At 48.0% G+C, this 17,442-nt stretch overlaps 1 protein-coding gene across 2 annotated transcripts in view; it reads left to right on the top strand.

The window, feature by feature from the left end:
- The first annotated feature begins 2,995 nt into the window (after positions 1–2,995).
- TP53INP2 (tumor protein p53 inducible nuclear protein 2) overlaps positions 2,996–17,442 on the top strand; it is a 104,300-nt gene continuing 89,853 nt past the window's right edge. For both annotated transcript variants that reach the window (XM_069652287.1, XM_069652286.1), the window contains exon 1: positions 2,996–3,219. The gene's annotated coding sequence lies outside the window, so the exon portion shown is untranslated. The remainder of the gene's footprint in view (positions 3,220–17,442) is intronic.

Genomic DNA, 17,442 nt, shown 5'->3' with positions numbered 1-17,442 from the left:
GAATGCGATCGAACGCAACAGGACGAACGTTCCGGCGATCGCAATAAGGATAGCGGGCACTGCCGTCACGGAAGTTGGAGGAGCACGATGGTGACTCTATAGGGTTCCGGTGCTCCTCGTCAGTTACTTCCTTTGGAGGGTGACAGCTGGCCTTCGCAGTAGAATCCCAGAGAGAGGTGGAAAGCGGATAGATTCCACAGAACGAAACTGATCAAAGAAGTCTCTGTCACAGAGACTGGAGGTAGATAAGCAGGTCGGGCAGACCCGGTACACCCCATTTCGGCGCCGCCGGTTCGGCGTGGGCTGATTTGCCGCGGCCAGTTCGGCGACGGGACGTTTTGGCGCTCGGAGGTTTTGGCGCGGCAGTAGCTTTGGGTATGAGGCTGCTTTTAGATCCTAAAACGAACCACACAATTATTTCAAGTCCTTGCGATCCTTTTTGAATCGACTACAAACCCAGTTTATACTGAACTGAAATGTAGGCACAGTAAATTCAGGAGTAGGTAATCCAAGCAAACAGACGTTTTGGATATTCATAGTAGGGTTGCTTGCCACAAACTACGAACTGTGGACTAAGGGCAATGTACTTGCTTGTGAACATCGACGCTTGGTCTGTATTCTGCCTATCGCCTGTTGGCCATGCAGCTGCCTTTCTCCCACCTCTTCTGGCCATTCAGAGTGTGGTATGTTTTGAAACACCTACCGATTTTTCCCTATATTTGTAGGAATGTCAGGGTTTGAAATTGAAAGGAGCTGGGAGCCATTTGGCGCCTGGTTAGCTTGACACTTAAAGCACCAGAAGCTGCCTTTTGTCTCCACTGGCCACTAGATCCTGAACAATACCCGTGTGACTCTGTCTGTTTGTAACAATATATAAAGCAGCAATAAGAAGCATCTATATGATGCTACGAGGATAAGGGCGTCATAAATGAGGGGCAACATGGTAAGTTCGCATCTTATGTGGAAGTTAGTTCTGCGGAAGCCTATGACACGTTGCTGAAGTTGACTTTCGGTAGACGGCTGTCTGCACACATCATCTGATGGCAGTACCTGGCCGTATGCGTGTATAAAAGTACCTGCCACTGTAACGTTGTAAGGAAGGAAAGACATGCAGAGGGGCGGAAGGGCAGTATTACCCAGCTTAGAATTCTTTAATTTCGATGCAGCCAGTTCGGCGCGGGCTGCCTTTACAAAGGATCCTTTACAAAATAAAATTCTCAATCAAAACGAAAAAGGACAAGGAGTCCATCTTTCCAATTAAAACTAAAAGGCACAAGAGAATCACGGAGAAGGCATAACAACAATCTAAGGACCTTTTCCTTTGAGGATAGGACAGAAAGTCATTTTCAAGAATAACAAAAACTATTGATCAAAAATGACAGATTGACATCAAGATGTGTTGAAAAATAAATACAAAATATCGTTTTTGAACGCTTCCACTTTGCATATATTTATTTACAACACCAGAGTTTGGCGCGATTTGTATGTCCAACAACAGTAATCTAAACATTAGTCACGTCGATTAGAAGGATTGGTCTTTCTTAGATATAGTTTAATTAGATTAGACCAAGGGATTGGTCTACTATATATACAGTTTATTCAGACTAAATAACTGCTTTACCACAGATACAGTTAGAGCACAGTCAAGCACTATAAGAACAGGAAAAACATAAGAGGTTTGTATCAACTGTGTAGCCTTTCAGTATCTGTCATTATTTGTTCATTTGAAAGCGAACAATGAATTGGTTTTTTGTATATATTATCAACACAAATGTTTATTATTTTCTGCACTGTTTCATTATGAACATCACATTGTTGTTTTGAAATTGTTGGAATACTTAGGATGGACATGGAAAGGGCTTTGATACGCTGCGCCATGTTACTATAAAAATACATAATAAAGTTTAGGAGCAATAGGAAACGCCCACCCAAGAAAGTGGAATGAATATTCTGGGTAGACAAAATTGAAGGGATACAAATTGTGAACACCACACATGGGTGATGAAATCATTGAGAAATTGAATTGTCTCAGAATCGCATAAGCAATATTCCTCTCATTCCAGAACAAAGTAAAAGCTTGTCTCTTTGATCAAACTAACTCCCTCTTGACTCTGATCACACTCGTGACTCCATGACTTAGCTGCCTCGTCTACTCTACCCATTGTTCAAGAACACCTTCCACCTTTGGCCTGTTGCAAGCATGCCCTTGAGCCTTGATTTGAACCATGTACATAATGCATATTTTCCTGTTTTATCTATATCTGTATATGACTATATCTATGACTGTATATTACTATACCTATGACGCTATATATTTATGTATCACTGTTGTAACATGATGTACCCTAAGAAAAGCGCCCAGATACCCTTGGGTTCGGTGCGCTATAAGCAAATAAAACAAACACACACTGTTATAATATTACTTTCTAACCCTAAATCCTGATAATATAGGGCACGCTCACGTTACATTAACTTATAAAGTAAACAATAGCATACACTAAAGATGAGTTGAAACTTGACTTTAGTAAAAGACTGCTGTGTGACGTATTACTAAATATAAGTATACTTTCGGCTTCAAGAACGGGAGCGAACCCGTTTTTATTGGGAAATACGACAATGCGATATGGCCGCCTAATCATAATAGCACGAAAACGTGGCGGCCATGATGAATTAAAGTGAATTCCAAGAAAATAATTCTAATAGATCAAAAATCCGTTGTTCTCAGTAAATGTGGCTCCAAGTAAATCTTTTCTTAAATACCATTTACACAATAAATGTTGTGTAGTCGTACCGTCCTCTTCCCCCACTCATTTGACTCCGCCTAATTCCTGCGGCTCTCTTTGGGAGTGCTTATTCGTCCCCCTACCATTCGAACGTAAAGGCTGTTTGAAAAGCGAAGTGGGAGGAGCCGTCGTCTTCTGTGTCCCTTTTCCATTGGGTGCTGTACTCATTGTAACGCCTCGGGGCGGAGTAAGCTGGTGCTTGTGACGTCACACCCAGCTGTTTTAGAAGCAGTTATAATTCTGAGCCGAGAACAGATCGGGGTGAAGCCGCAATAAACAAAGGACAGCAGAGCCACCTGAATAAAGCCAGGAACCAGGCATCCCTGGCCCAACACCCCGACACCTGCTAACTACCTCAGCCAAGACCTGCCTGAAGCTCTGCTGTAAGGAACACGGGAGCCTTCTGTTTACAAGAAAACTCATCAGCCAGGGGCAGGTAAGGGCAAGGACGATGTTTTTAAAAAACAAAATTATTGCATATATACTTTTACAGTCATATTTATGCACCGATTACATTCATAGGCATATTTGTGTTTGGATATTAAGGGTATATTTGTAGTAGGATTATATTTTTTCAGATAACTGCCAATACAATTCTATGTAGTTATACCCCCATTGGCATAGTTACACCACCACGTTAATGGGGAGCTTTTAATTATTGTTTTCATTGTATGATAATTATATTTGTCGCCGATTGTTTTAATATTTTATTCATACAACAATGTGTATGGGTTTTTAACGGTCGTCACTTTTTTTCCACAGGGGATAGGTATGTATTTATCACGGTTGTATCAAGGCAGGCCCAATTTACTAGGTAATGAGATGTTTTTCAAAGGAGCGGTACATGATTGGTCCGGAATTAATGATAATAATATGTAACGTTTGATATCATCTTTTTTTTCTATAGAAGAATAGATCGGGCGATATCCCATGTTATGGACAGGCCAAGCAAATGAGCCACTGGGGCTACTGTCGCCCATTTCTTTTTTAAACCCTGCCTCGATCTTTAATGAGTGTGTGCAGGGCTGCGAGTATCTCCCTGATCATGTAACATTGAACGAATTGGGTACAAACCTGAAGAGCGGACATTTAAGGTAGACGAATGATGGTCGGCGACTTACCAGTCGGAGACCCAGTGCAGGGTTAAGGACGATTGGGGGTGGGGGCCTTGGGGATTAAAATGGCTGGAGCGTATCAGTGTTGGGGTGATGCTGTGCAGATCCCATCCTGCAAAAAGAGCGTGATTTCCATAATGTAAATGTTGATTTGCAATGCCCTCCCCCACCCTCGGAAATGTGATCCCTATCGTGTGTTAGTCCTGGAGACAATGACGGCTGAGTCGGCCGGAGCAGGCAGCACATATCCCTTATTCTGGAGTGAAAGCTCTGGGAGGCCGCCTACGCGTTAATATTTATTGCGTGGCCGCAGCTTCTAGAAAGCGGGCCAAGCCCTCGGGGATGTACAAGGCAGATGGCCGCGGCAGGCAGGGTACGGCTTTGCTGTCTCCCTGGACGTGTATTCAACAAAGAGCAGCAGTGGAAGGGAGGGAGTCCCGGAAGGAGGGCTCCAGTCACCTCTGCTTGTCAAGGCACTGTTGATGTCCTTGGAGGGTTATTTAAGCAGCTAGCAGAGTATCCTACGGGAAGGCATCGGGCAGAAAGATGCATATGCAATAGCCTACCACGGGGAGATATTTACGAAGCCGGAAGCTCGTCACGGGTCGCCTCTAACACAGAGAGACACGCATTTATAAACATCTTGGAGCACCATCTCTGGACTTTTATTTTTTTTGGGAGTCCCCCCAACAGCACCTGGAAGAATACATATCCATATATGACAACCCTTTGCTTTTTGTTAACAAGCAGAGCAGAGGCGTTGCTAGGGGGATAAGAGGGGGGGCTCGGGGGGCTATAGCCCTGGGTCTTTTGGTTGTAGCCCCGGATAGAAGCTCAGGTGTTACAACCAAAAAGCTAGCTAGCCCCGAGTCCTGACAGTCCCGACATTAGCATAGCCCCGGATCTTTTCCAGATCTAGCAACACCCCTGAAGCAGAGTCTGCTTGGTCTTCAACTTTACCCACTCCTTTTCTGCAATGGTAACCTGTCTTCTAACTCCATGTTCGTTTTCTTCCATTAAAGGGTCTTTCAGGTGCAGTGGGTCGTGGTGGTACACTGTGCTGCAGTTGCCCTGTGGGTGTTCATCTCTTGCCATACATGTTTCAGCCTTCAGACCCTAGATCCTGCCTCACTGAAGTTTAGAGCATGACCCTGCAGTTTCTCTCACTGTGCAGTAAGCAGTTGAACTACTAGGTCCTCAGAGGCCACCCCGCTGGGAGTTGAACCCCTGGCTATCTGGTTGTTCAGCACTTTGTTCTTCACACTGGAATCCTTGAAGTTCCGCACAATAGGGTCCCCCGTAACCACAGAGTTGCTCAGCAGTTGTAGTCAGCATTTCACCCTCTTCCCTTTTGGAGTCTTTCTTGCTGGAGTAGACCCCATGGCCTTAGGTTTCTCAGATCTTACGCTCAGTGCTCAGCTCACAGGGTCCTGAGAGCCCAGCTGTCTGAAGCTGAATCTGAGCCCCCTGCGGTTGGTCAGGTCTTAGTCAGTGCCTCACCCTCGGGGCTTGCAGAGCCGGCCCTGCTGCAGTAGAACCTGTGACTCTCGCGTTTCTTCTGTTTTTGCTTTCAGTGCTTATCCCACTGGAGGCGACCTCTCTGAACTTGCGACCTAGCGTTTACCCAGTGCTTTTCGCAGTAAGCCCTACGAGTCCCCCTTTGCCCGCGGTTGTAACTGAGACTGTGTTTTTGCTCATATTTTCCAAACGATGCTTCCACCAATGACTTCTTGCCCCACACTCCCAGCTCTAGGACTCTTTTGCTCACTTATTTGAAAGGTGTAAAAGCGAGACATCATCAAGGTTTCATTGTAATACTTTGCAATTCACAGTGAAAAACGTAAGCCAGCACTTTCATTACTATATATAAAATAGGTTTTTTTCAGGAGAATGGAGGGTGGTACCAAGTAAAAACCAAACTTCCAAAAAGTGTAGAACCTAACTTTTATTTGAATATATTTCTGCCATTCCTCCTAAATGGGGATGGCCAGACCACACCTTCTGTAGAAGGTGCTTTTCTGCCAAGTGGCTTCTGTGGTGAAGCCCCTAACACAAAGGCAGCCTGTGGAAGTCACAGACAATCCTTCTTTCGTACTCTGGGGATTCGGCTTACTTTTTTCTCGTTTCCGTACATAGCAGTAGAGCATACGCCGAGTCAAGATATCTCCCAGTTTCTCAATAGGCCTGTCTGCCATGGCCACTTCCCGCCCCTCCTTACCACACACAAACTACGTTTCACATTCATCCGCTCTATATTTATTGTGAGCTTTCAACTGATTAGGATTATAGTTAAAGCCTTCTGATTAGGCAGCCAGTGCCTTCTGATTGGGCGGCTGGCATTTGAATTGCATATGACCTTGATGTGGCACCACAGTCAGCCCCGCATTAAGAAGGCCATATAGGAGGATTTCCTTTTGCTTGTGGTGTAACTAAGGGGATTTATTGTCCTAATTGCAAGAGATATGAACTTGGTGTTGCATCAATGCTGCTCCACAGCAGCCTCAATTACTAGGTGTAACTCTTGCTTATTCACTGGAGACGCATTTAAGTGGTTCTTGATTGATAGTGTAGGCGATCATCGCCCCGCCCCCATGGCCTTGACCAGGCCTAAATACCACCAGACCTTTAATTGCAGGTATTGGTGAAAAATTGCTCTTGCTTGTTAGGCTGCCCTTCATGAAATTTGCTGACATGCCAGTGTCTCAGAAAAACTGGCAAGGGCAACGTCTGTCTCGTGGCAGGTTTTTCCTGATCTGCGACTGACTCTAACCTTTCCAGCCCTGCAACGTCACTGTTGTCAAATCTTCCTAGTTCGCTTCGAACCAGACCCCGTCACCAGGGATCTCTTTCATTCAGGTGATTACTTGGCTTCTAAAATCATGGGACACACTTGATTTTTTTTTTTTTTTTTGGTGCATTGCAAGCCGATATTGACCTGAAATGATACAAGGCTGGCAAGAAGGATACTATGGGCCACAAACGGCCCTGTACAGTAATTACAACTTGTGTGTTGAGACTAACCAATGATTTTTTCAATTTAGCATCAGGCGTTTTTTGTCTGTTGAAGTAGCTGATTAGAGATGCACATGTTTGTTTTGGGCCTCTGGGTAAATGGGGGAGTGGTATTCCTTTTAAAAGGGGAAAATTGTCATGGAATTCATTTTTTATGAATGATTGATTATGGCCCCAGACAGACGAGCGAGACACGACTGGTAGAGGTACGCAGTACCTATGCGAGGAAAGGATCGCCCTGCTAGCGGCCGGATTGTCTGAGACGGCAGCGCTATGCTGTTCGTCCTGAAAGAAACAGCCAAAATAGGAGCCACCTTCTAGGGATGAGCCTTCAATAAAGAGAGAGTGGATTAATTCACCTCCTCTACGACAAAAAGTTAACAAATTATACCCGCATGCCAAAAAACAAGAGGGCACTAATCAGGTCCGAAGTCAATACACCATTTGAGCGACATCTGCTGCTCATTTTCCTGTCCCTGCCCTGCTCACCACACTGAGAATGAAGAAAAGTATCACCATGGTCAGAAGTTAAACGATCCCATTATATCATTAATTTTCCATGCTGATAAAGGCCCGGCATGAATAAAAGAGAAGACCAAGGATGAATGCGGTCTATTTCTTGCCATACGGGCCGAAACGTACCGCGTTGACCCAATAATCCTGCAATTTCATCCATTGCTTAGTTTTGTCCCTGAGAGGTGATAGTGTGTGAATAACCCAAAACATCAAACTTTAGAGGTGTCAAAAATAATCCAACACAAAATTATGAAATTTGAATAATGTGGTACTGTGTTTTACACCACTTATTGTTGTGATACGTTTAGAATGTACATATTTAGATATGTGTTAAGACGGATTTCTGAACTCTGTCCTGGCGGCGCAGAAGTTCAGAAGGCCAACCTAATTACTTGGAACAGGGTAACCTCTGGACAAGCCAGACCAATCAGGGTAGCGATCGCAGCGGTCAAGACTAGGTCTCAAGAGGGGTGAGGGTGACTGAAAGCCCGCAATGAGCACACAAAGCAAGGACACTCACAAATTACTCCAAACAGGTGTTATATTAAAAATATATACACATTTATTCCAAGGCCTTTGCAACAATGACCGTAGCGAGAAATCACAATACAACTCTAGTAAACCAACACATACCATACCAAACCAATACAATATATATACAAATACAAACGAGTATAAAGCGTTAGATGCACAAAATGTGTAGTCCACCTAGAAGGGGAGGAAAACAGGCAGTGCGAAATAATGATTAGACCCAGTTCGCCTTCAGAGGCACCTAACTAAAAGGAAGTCCAAGCCCTACGAAGAGTGGAGCCTTGTGCTCAAAAGTACCTGCACACGCTGGTGCCAACGGGCAAAAAGGGGCGTCTCTTCGAGGGAATCAGGCAGTTCAGTTTGGTGCACAAATGAAGAACAGAGTTCCGCGACTCAAGCGCAGCCTCCACTGTGGGAAGAAGCAGAGCGCGAGTACGGAAAGGCGTGCTGTTTGACACAGCGGGGAAAAGCTATGGGCTCCTGCAGGAGGGCGACCAGTTCCTAGCTATGCTACCCCCGATGCAAGCAGACCCCGGCTTCTCCGCGTCAGTTTCAGTGCTGGCAGGTTCAGGGGAGCAGGGGACTTCTCGTCGTCGTGTAGATTCTGCAGCAGCAGAGTTGAGTTAAAGATGTCCCAAACGAAGTGAACCCGCACAGTTTGTTACCACAGCAGGGCAACGGAGCGGCCGTGTGTATCTCAGCCAAATGTACACTACTCACTTCAGACCTGGGAATGCCAAGTGTACGAATCGTGTGAGAGTGACAAGGATTCGAAATACAACACAACCTGGCGGCGGTTACAGAGCAAGACTCCTGGGTAGGCTGGTCAGTCTGCTGGATGGCCCAGAGACACTTCCGAAGGCTTACGTGCAGGAGATGGTGAAGATGCCGAGAATAGCTGTCCCCGCTATTCCAAGGGTCGAAGTACCAGTACAGGCCTTCTGGTTCGATCAGAGGTAGAAAGGGTTTCACAAAGCGACAGCAGTGCAGAGGAGCAGTCCTTCAGCGGGTCACCAGCGATTCCTCGGTTCAGCCTCGTGGTTGCAGGATACTTGGCTCCTGTATTCCTTTGTTCGTGAGAACTCAGGAGATCGACATGGTAGTGGCGTTTCCAGCCCCCTCTTATGCACGGTTCCCTTCGCGCCAAAACGGAGGGGACTCAATGGGAGATACACTCACACCATACGTGGACCTATCACGGACCACGGTGGTCCCAGGCATTCACACCACCCTAGACTCTCTGGCATCCAGGATGTGTATTGGGACCAGACATCCCAGCCCACATCCTGGAGGCACACACAAGGCCTGTAGAAGCCCGCCAAAGCATCTGTGTTTCGTTGGAAAGTACATGCCCAAATAAGGAAGGCCCCGGGTCGGCTCGACCTGGGGAAGGTGAAGGGGGCAAGACGGTCAGTGGGCAGGACAAAGAGCCTCGTGGTCTGGCCATTTTGGAAGCCAGGCCACCATTTTGGGCTAAGCGCTCAAAACGTGCTTAAACAGCCAAAAGGAGCTCAAAACACAAAGAAACTATCGCTGCCACCAGTCCCGTCAGTGATTCACTTGAACCGTTCTTTAACAATCCAAAGAGCGTGTCTAGGACCTGTAGAAGACTAGAGACCCAAGGGAGCAGTAACTTAGCTTACAGTACCCTCTTGTGCCATGTTGCGCGAAAGCTGCAACATGATAAAAAGAACTACGGAAAACAACGTTTCCCGGTACTGACTGTCTTAAGGGCATGTCAGTTTCCCCGTAAGAATGGAGCGAAAGCCCAGAGGAGTGCGGCAGAAGGCTGCACTTCTCTGGCAAAGTCTAGATCATGGTGAAAACAACAGCAAAAAGTTTAGGGGTTGCCACATGGAAGGAAAATTACCCACAATTAAGAAATCTTTCCTAACACCTGTTCAATTGTAATACTGTTCTAACTGTAATGTACCAAAACTGTAACATTGATCTAAATGCGCCCAGATACCTTTTGGTTAGGTGCGCTATAGAAACAAACAAACATCCTCGCACCAGAGCAATAATGGGTCACCCAGCTCGCTAGCAATCTGTTGGTATGTACTGTCCCTGGTTACCTTATAAACCCTCGACACACCTCCCAATGTAAAATCGATCATAGCTGCTGCGCACACTCGTGGAACAGGAATGCACGCCCGTGACCCAATTAAGTGGATACACTAGTGATGCTCTCTCAGGAGTTCTGGCATCCTCTGTGACAGGACCTGCCCTGTGGAATTCATTTCCTCGTGAGCGGAAATATAGCTTTGAAGTGTTCTTTGTAGGTCAACAATTTCTGTGAAATACACTTCAGTGTAAATTGAGTCTCAGAGTTGTGCTTTAGTTTTAAAGTTGGCCTGTATAACAGAGCCTTAACGAATTAAATGGCGAGTACAGATGTTGTTGCTGAAAAATGATTGACCCATAGGGCATGGGAGGGCAAGTTTGAAAATGGTGTGAAGGCCGAGTTCAACACACAACTGTGATCTTTCCAGAAACACTGGGATGGGATGGCCACATCGATGTACAATTTGTAACACAAAGAGTCCTATTTACTTTTGCGGTGCATTTTATCTACGCTCTCTAAGATATGTGCTTCAATATGGTTTTCTGCTAGAAATGGGTCAAACTGCTTACCCGATGTATGCTCCTTGACTACCCATGAAAAGCTGCTTGTTGCAGCACGGCACCAGCCCTCCACGTTTACATCAAAGCTGAAGCGTTTCCATATCACATGCAGGCTGTACCAGAAAGTCTGTGGGCCTTTGGCCCTATCAGCAATTGCATTGTGTAGTCCCACGCCTAGCCCAGTTTACTGTGGTGCCAAAGGGCTAGATGTGCCACTTCCCAACTACAAATGATGTGGGGCGTTGGTTTAGCAGATGCAGGCATGAGGTGGTTAAAGAGACGTTGTATGACCTTCAAACAACTCCATTGGCTCCTCGTTTTAAAGCTAGGTGATGTTCAGGTTCGTTTGCCCACCGTGTCCCACAAAATCAAGACCTCTGCCCATTTAGGAAGAAGATTCAGGGGTATGCTCCTTAGAGATCCTTCTGATCAGTTAAACTTGTCCAGCTTTCTTTACCCCAATACTTTATGGTATCAACCAGAAGTGATGCTCCATAACTGAGTGAGCAGCTGGACTGGAAGATCAAAGGGACAGAGATGTGTTGCAACTTAATCACAATACAATTCTAAATTGAAATTAATCTCCCATACAGACAATCCTAGCTCCTTAAATACTGAATAAGTGTTTTGCCTCTTCAAGTGCCCAGGGGCATTTCTCTCTCTCCCCTTGGAGGTGCTGGTTTGTGGCCACCTCCCAAATAGTTCAGTATTCAGGCAACTGTTGCTCGGGTGGAGTGCCGGCTGCGTGTTCTTCCGAAATCTGGTTGTTGTAACTCGATCAGTCGCCTTGGGTGGATGGACCGGCTACAGATGCCCACTGTCCTTTCTTGGTTTAAGATTACCCTGCGAATCCACTGGTCCTGTAGCACATTTTGTCAGGAGGCCAATGCATAATTGGTGACACTTATTGCATCCTATGCACCATGAAGGAGGTTGTGAGTTGTGTCTTACTTTTGTTTGAATTGGGCCTCCGAGTTCTTAAGTAGTCCTTGAACCCTTTACCCCTTACATACCCCATGACTAGTTTCCTCTAAATGAGTTCATGTTGAATCGAGATGAGAGACAATCTTTCGTGCCCTGCCCACCACCATCACCATCCCTGCTGCTTTAACTCTCTTATGGTTCCAGGAACTCCCAGCGGGGGGAGCCATGTATTGGCTACCTCAACTGGATGGTAAATCTAGCCCAATCCTCAACAATCAGAAGTTCCCTTCTGTAGAATGCACTGCTTTTATCTCCAGCACACAGACACCCTCTTGGCTCCGAGGTCTGCAATCTGCGCTCTTCAGATGCTTTGAACTATGACTCCATGACCCCTCACTATTGACTGCGCTTGCTAGGCTGATGGGAGTTGTAGTCTTAAATGGTGAGCCAAAGGTTGCGGACCACTGACGCAAGTGACCAGATCTTCCAGAAAACGTAACGTTTGGAAAGGACTTCATTTTTGCGTTTTAATAATTCTCTCCAGGCTCTTGCTAAACAGGCTAAGAGTTTACACTGGTAACTCGTGCACTGAAGCAGCACCAAGGTCCTGAGTACGTTGTGAATCGCTAACATTACATGACAAATTAATTATATTTATATGTCGACAAATGAATATTTATATATCTTCAGTCAGGAAGTTTCCACATACCCTGAAGAGGCGAGTTATGGTTAACGCAAACCACTCCTAGTTCCGTTAACCAAAGTTTTCAAACATCTCTTAGAAAACCGCTTTCAAGGCAAATTAAGCGTTGCCTTTCTCAAGATGTTAGTAGGTTGCCCCGCCTTAGCCGTCCCTCCACCTCTGATCGGCGTTGCGATGGTGGACCCTGTATACATCTAAACAGCTGTGTCTTCCTATCCTGGGCCTGGATTAAAGAACTGGTTGGGCGTGGGCAGTTGGGTCACCAGATGAACAGTGTGACCAGGCGGCTTGAGGATGCGGTTACATTATTTTAATCATCGTAACAGTGGGTTGCCAAGCTGTGTGTGGGTTGTAAGGCCAGCTCGTATTAATCCATTCAGCGACCGCTGGCAAAAGTTGAAGCGCAGGAGTGGAGGACAGAGTCCACTCCCACCGTCCCTTTTCCCATGACCTCGCATGCACTGGCCGCACTTCCTGCTCGTGACGTGAACTTTGTCCATGTGCTCTATGTTGTGATTTCATCTTCCGTGTTGTTCTGGAGCCCTCCATGCGGGTTCGGGAAAAAGACACTTCTGGGTGACGGGCAGGGCCAGCCTAAGCGGCGGCAGCAAAACAAAAATGTAGGCAAATGCACCCACCTACCCCTGCACGCCCATGGTCAAGCAGGGGATTGGGGGGGGGTGGCATTTTTCACTAGGAGCCAATGCGAAAGCATCAGCGCCCTATTATTGAATGCGCCCCGCTCCTGAGAGCGCCTTCTCACACCACGTCCGCTCAGGGTAGAACTTGAAATACTTCTCCCAGCTGGCATGGCAAGGGGCTAAGGCCGGCCCTGGTGATGGGACAGCACTATTTCTATAGAAAAGATGAGCCCTAACCCATAACCTGCCACTTCAGAGGTCTGCCTGGGCAGCCCCAGCAGTCCTGTTTCTGCTGTCCCCTGATTCTTACTGGAAATGTAGGCGGCTCCGATAGATGTCATTGGTGGTTCAATGAGTGAGCTTCATAGCTGGACTACTTTGTGAGGTGTTTCGACAGCCGGATACTTTTCAACCAATACGCAGCATAAGGAGAGAGTGGACATGCAGTATAAGGATTATGTACGCCGGTTAAATAACTCAGACGGTTGTGTGCCTGCTGTAGAAATCTGTTTTAAATCGCAACTCAGAAGTACGAATCTCAACAAGGGCCGCTACGCTTTCCATAACACCAAGGGAAATAAAACACGTACAATTGAAGTGGGCGATCATAGCACCTTATAATTCTATGAAGCATTTCAGCTGGTAGCAAGAACTGCTCGCTTGGCAGAAGAGCTGGCGAGGGCCTGGGTACAAGAGGATTTACAAAGCATTGTAGATTCTGTCATCGGCCTGTACACGGCCGGGGACAGCGGGGCGTATCTCGCGCAGCGCGGGCCTCGCTATAAATAACACGCGGGGAGCCGAGGTGATTCGCAACCTCCTTTATTACAACAGATGCGGCAACTGCCGAACTTCCCCTCCCGCCCCTCCCCTTCCCCTGACGTCACGTCCTGGACGTCGTCGCGTAACGGCCGCAACGGCGGCCGGCCCACGCATAACGATGCGGGTGGGCTGACATCTCCCCCCTTTTTAACATGAGGGGTGCTCCCATTTCCTTACCCCATCTCTTCTATCAGGCGGAGCGGCTTGATGCGACTCCTTTGAGGGCGCCTTACCCCGCACGGTGTCGCGCAGTCTCTGGCCGGGGTTGCACCGTCCTTTTCGGTCTCTGACTCCTCGGCGTCTCCCTGGTAGGGCTCCTCTGCGAGATCATTTCCGTCACTGTCTCTGTCCCATTCCCAAAGCTCACCATGATGGGGTTTTACTCGCTTGAATTGTGAGCTGTTTCGGGTGATGGACGTGCAGTCACTTCTTTGTGCTGTGACCATTGTTCCATTCTTATGTGTGATGACGAGTGGTTCGGGTGCGAATGTCGCTTCTTCCTTCCTGTGTTTGGGTTGTCTGACCCATACTTCATCGCCTGTCTGCATCGGATTTTCTCTTGCCCTTCTCTTTCTGTCCGTTGCTTCCTTCATTTGTGCTTTGTTCCTCTCGTCGTTGACCCTTGCATAGCGTTCAAGGCTTGTCGTACCCTTGGGTCTTGGGTCCTCTGGTAGCCTTGTGGTGATTGGCCTCCGGAATAGCAAGTCTGCTGGGCATATGCCCGTGGTGCTGTGTGGTGTGTGACGATACTCCCTGAGCAGTTGATTGAGGGCCTGCTCGAACGGTTTGTTTTGGATGTGGGCGATCTGTAGTGTTCTCTTGATGTTGGTCATGAATCTTTCGACCATGCCGTTTGCCTGAGGCCATCGGGGAGTTAATCTTTTGGTGTTGGAATCCCATGTATCGTGCGAACTTCTGGAACTCATGGCTTATGAATGTGGGGCCATTGTCTGACTTTATCACCTTGGGGATCCCGTATGCTGACAGCATCCGGTCGAGGGCGGGGATGACACTTGAAGTTGCGCTGCTGTCTACGATCTGGGCATCCGGGTATCTCGAATGTTCGTCCATGAGTACCACGACGTGCGTTCCGTCGTTCAATGGTCCGAACAGGTCCACAGCTAGTTCCTCCCATACTGTGGTGGGAAGCGGAGACATTTGTAGCGGATTTGGGTGTGGTGGTGGAGCTACCTGTGCACATATGTGGCATCCTCCTATGATTGTTTCTACTAGGTTGTCGAGTTGCGGGAACCACACCTTCTGCCGAAGAAGCCGTTTCGTGGCCGCTATCCCCCGATGTCCTTCATGGGCCAGATGTATTGTTCTTTCCCGGAGCGCTCTCGGGATGACGACCTTGCACCCTTTTAATAGTACCATGCCTTCCACCACTGTCAATTCGTCACGGACTAGATGTAATCCTTTGACTTCTTCCTTGACTTCGTCTGTTTCTGTCTTCGCTTGCTGTTTCATCAGGGTCCTCTTGTCTGTTAGAAGGCAGTGTCTGACGATGCGTAGGGCGGGATCGACTTCCGACTGTGCCGTTATCTCTGCCCATCCTATGGGTAGTGGTTGTAGGTGGTGAATGACATAGTTAATGTACGCATCCGCGATAGAGGGTTGAGATGCCGTGGATGTCGTGGGATGACGAGAGAGATAGTCGGCGGGATTGTCCTCCTTTCCGGGCTGGTGCCGGACTGTAAATTGGTAGTCTTGTAGCCTCAAACCCCATCTAGCTATCCTTGGTGGCATGACGGCTTTGGGGTTTCCATAGATGGTCAGGAGGGCTTGGTGGTCCGTGACTATTGTGAATTTCTTGCCGAAGAGAAATAGGTGAAAATATTCGCAGGCCCATACTACCGCCAGACTTTCTTTTTCCGCCTGTGAGTATGCCTGTTCTGTGGTTGTCAGGCTCCTGCTGGCGTACGCGACTATGTGGGCATTTCGCGAGTCCTCCGGATCTTTTTGTGTCAGGATGGCGCCAAGGCCTACCGGGCTGGCGTCTACAATTACCTCGGTGTCGCGCCGGGCGTCGTAATATGCCATGTCCTCTGCCTGTGAGATGGCTCTTCTGATGGCTTCGAACGCCTCTTGGCACTCCTTGGACCATACGAACGGCGTGTCCTTTCACGTGAGCAGTCGCAGGGGGTTGCTGACTGTTGCGTAGTCTTTCAGATATCTAGAGCAATAGCTGGCTAGGCCCAAGAATGAACGCAGGTCCGTTGTGTTTGTGGGGGGGGTGGCGGTGTTTAGCGCTTCAACTTTCTCCGGGTCCGGCCTCATGCCATTCTCCGAGAAGATGTGACCAAAGAATCTCAACGACCCCTTGGAGAATTCGACTTCGCCTTGTTTAGCGTGAGGCCAGCGTCTTCCATTGCCTGACATACTTGGTGTAGCGCCCTGTCATGTTCTTCTTGCGTTTTGCCATATACCAGGACGTCGTCTGAATAGTTCAGACAGTTCGGTATGTGTCGAATTACTTTGTGGATCTCTTCCTGAAAGATCTCGGCCGCCGACGAGATGCTGAAACTGAGTCGTTTGTACTGAAATAATCCAAGGTGGGTGACGAAGGTGGTGATGTATCTGGATTCGGCTGCAATTTCGATCTGGTGGTATCCTTTGGTTAGGTCCAGTTTTGAGAAGACTCTTGACCCATGTAGAAGGTGGATCATGTCGGTGATCCTGGGCGCCTGGTGTCTCTCTCTCTCTCTCTCGATGGCAGTGTTGGCACGTCGCATGTCGACGCACAAGCGGATGGACCCGTCTGGCGACTTCTTGGGGACTGGGACGATGGGTGAGACCCAGGGGGTGGGCCCCGAGACTGGTTCAATAACGTCCATCTTGATCAGTTTGTCCAGTTCTTCTTCCACTTGTCTTTGGATGTTGAATGGAATGCCACGGTAGTGTTGGGCCACTGGTTTGACGAGTGGGTCTATGTGCAGGTGTACTTTCCGGTGTTTTAGTTTTCCCAGGCCGTGGAATAGTTTAGGGAAAGTCTGTTCGATGACCTCCGGCTTGGCAAAGTACTTGTGGGCCATCAACTGATAGAGGATGTGTACCAGTCCCATCTCCACTGCTGTCCGGAAGCTTAGGTTGCAGCCACTGTCTGCTTCAGTTTTGAGGATGTGCAGTGGGATTCTTGCGGAGTGCTGCTTGTGGGAGCACCACGCTGTTATGGTGCCCTTGCACGGTAGAGGCGTCGTGGATCCATATGGGTAAATGTCTATGTCAGCCTTCCTGATTTTGGGAGGTGGAGTTAGTGCTTCATAGGTTTGTTCATTTATGATATTCACCGTGGCCCCGGTGTCGATGAGGAATTTCACCGGCGTGTTGTTTACCGTCAAGGTGAGTATGGGGCTATGCTGAGTGGCTGTCGTATTGGTCTTGACAGCCCACACGTAGCCCTTTTTCCTCAGGTCATCCCCTGATGACGGGGTGTCGCCGCTGGTGGGGGATCGCGTTTCTATGTATCGGACATATCGTCTTCTGTGAGAGCGACGCGTGTCCTCTGACGGTCTCCTGTCGTCCCTGGAGTAGTGGCCGGATCTGCTGCTGTCCTCTCTTTTGGTCGGCTTCCTGTCGCTCTCTCCTCTGGATTTGGGCGGGCTTTGCCGGCTGTATCGACGTCTGTCTTGAGTTCGGGGTCTCGCCTGTGCATTCATGGGGGCGTTCTTGCACGTGGCCCTGAAGTGGTCCATGCCTCCGCATGCCGCACATTGTTGTCCCAGGGCCGGGCAGTCCCCGACGTGCGGATATTCATACCCGCACTTGTA

Source organism: Ambystoma mexicanum, chromosome 3p (genome assembly GCF_040938575.1).
Source record: "Ambystoma mexicanum isolate Mex_15411 chromosome 3p, UKY_AmexF1_1, whole genome shotgun sequence".
Taxonomy (NCBI): Eukaryota; Metazoa; Chordata; class Amphibia; order Caudata; family Ambystomatidae; genus Ambystoma; species Ambystoma mexicanum.
This window is presented reverse-complemented; position numbering and strand designations above follow the sequence as displayed.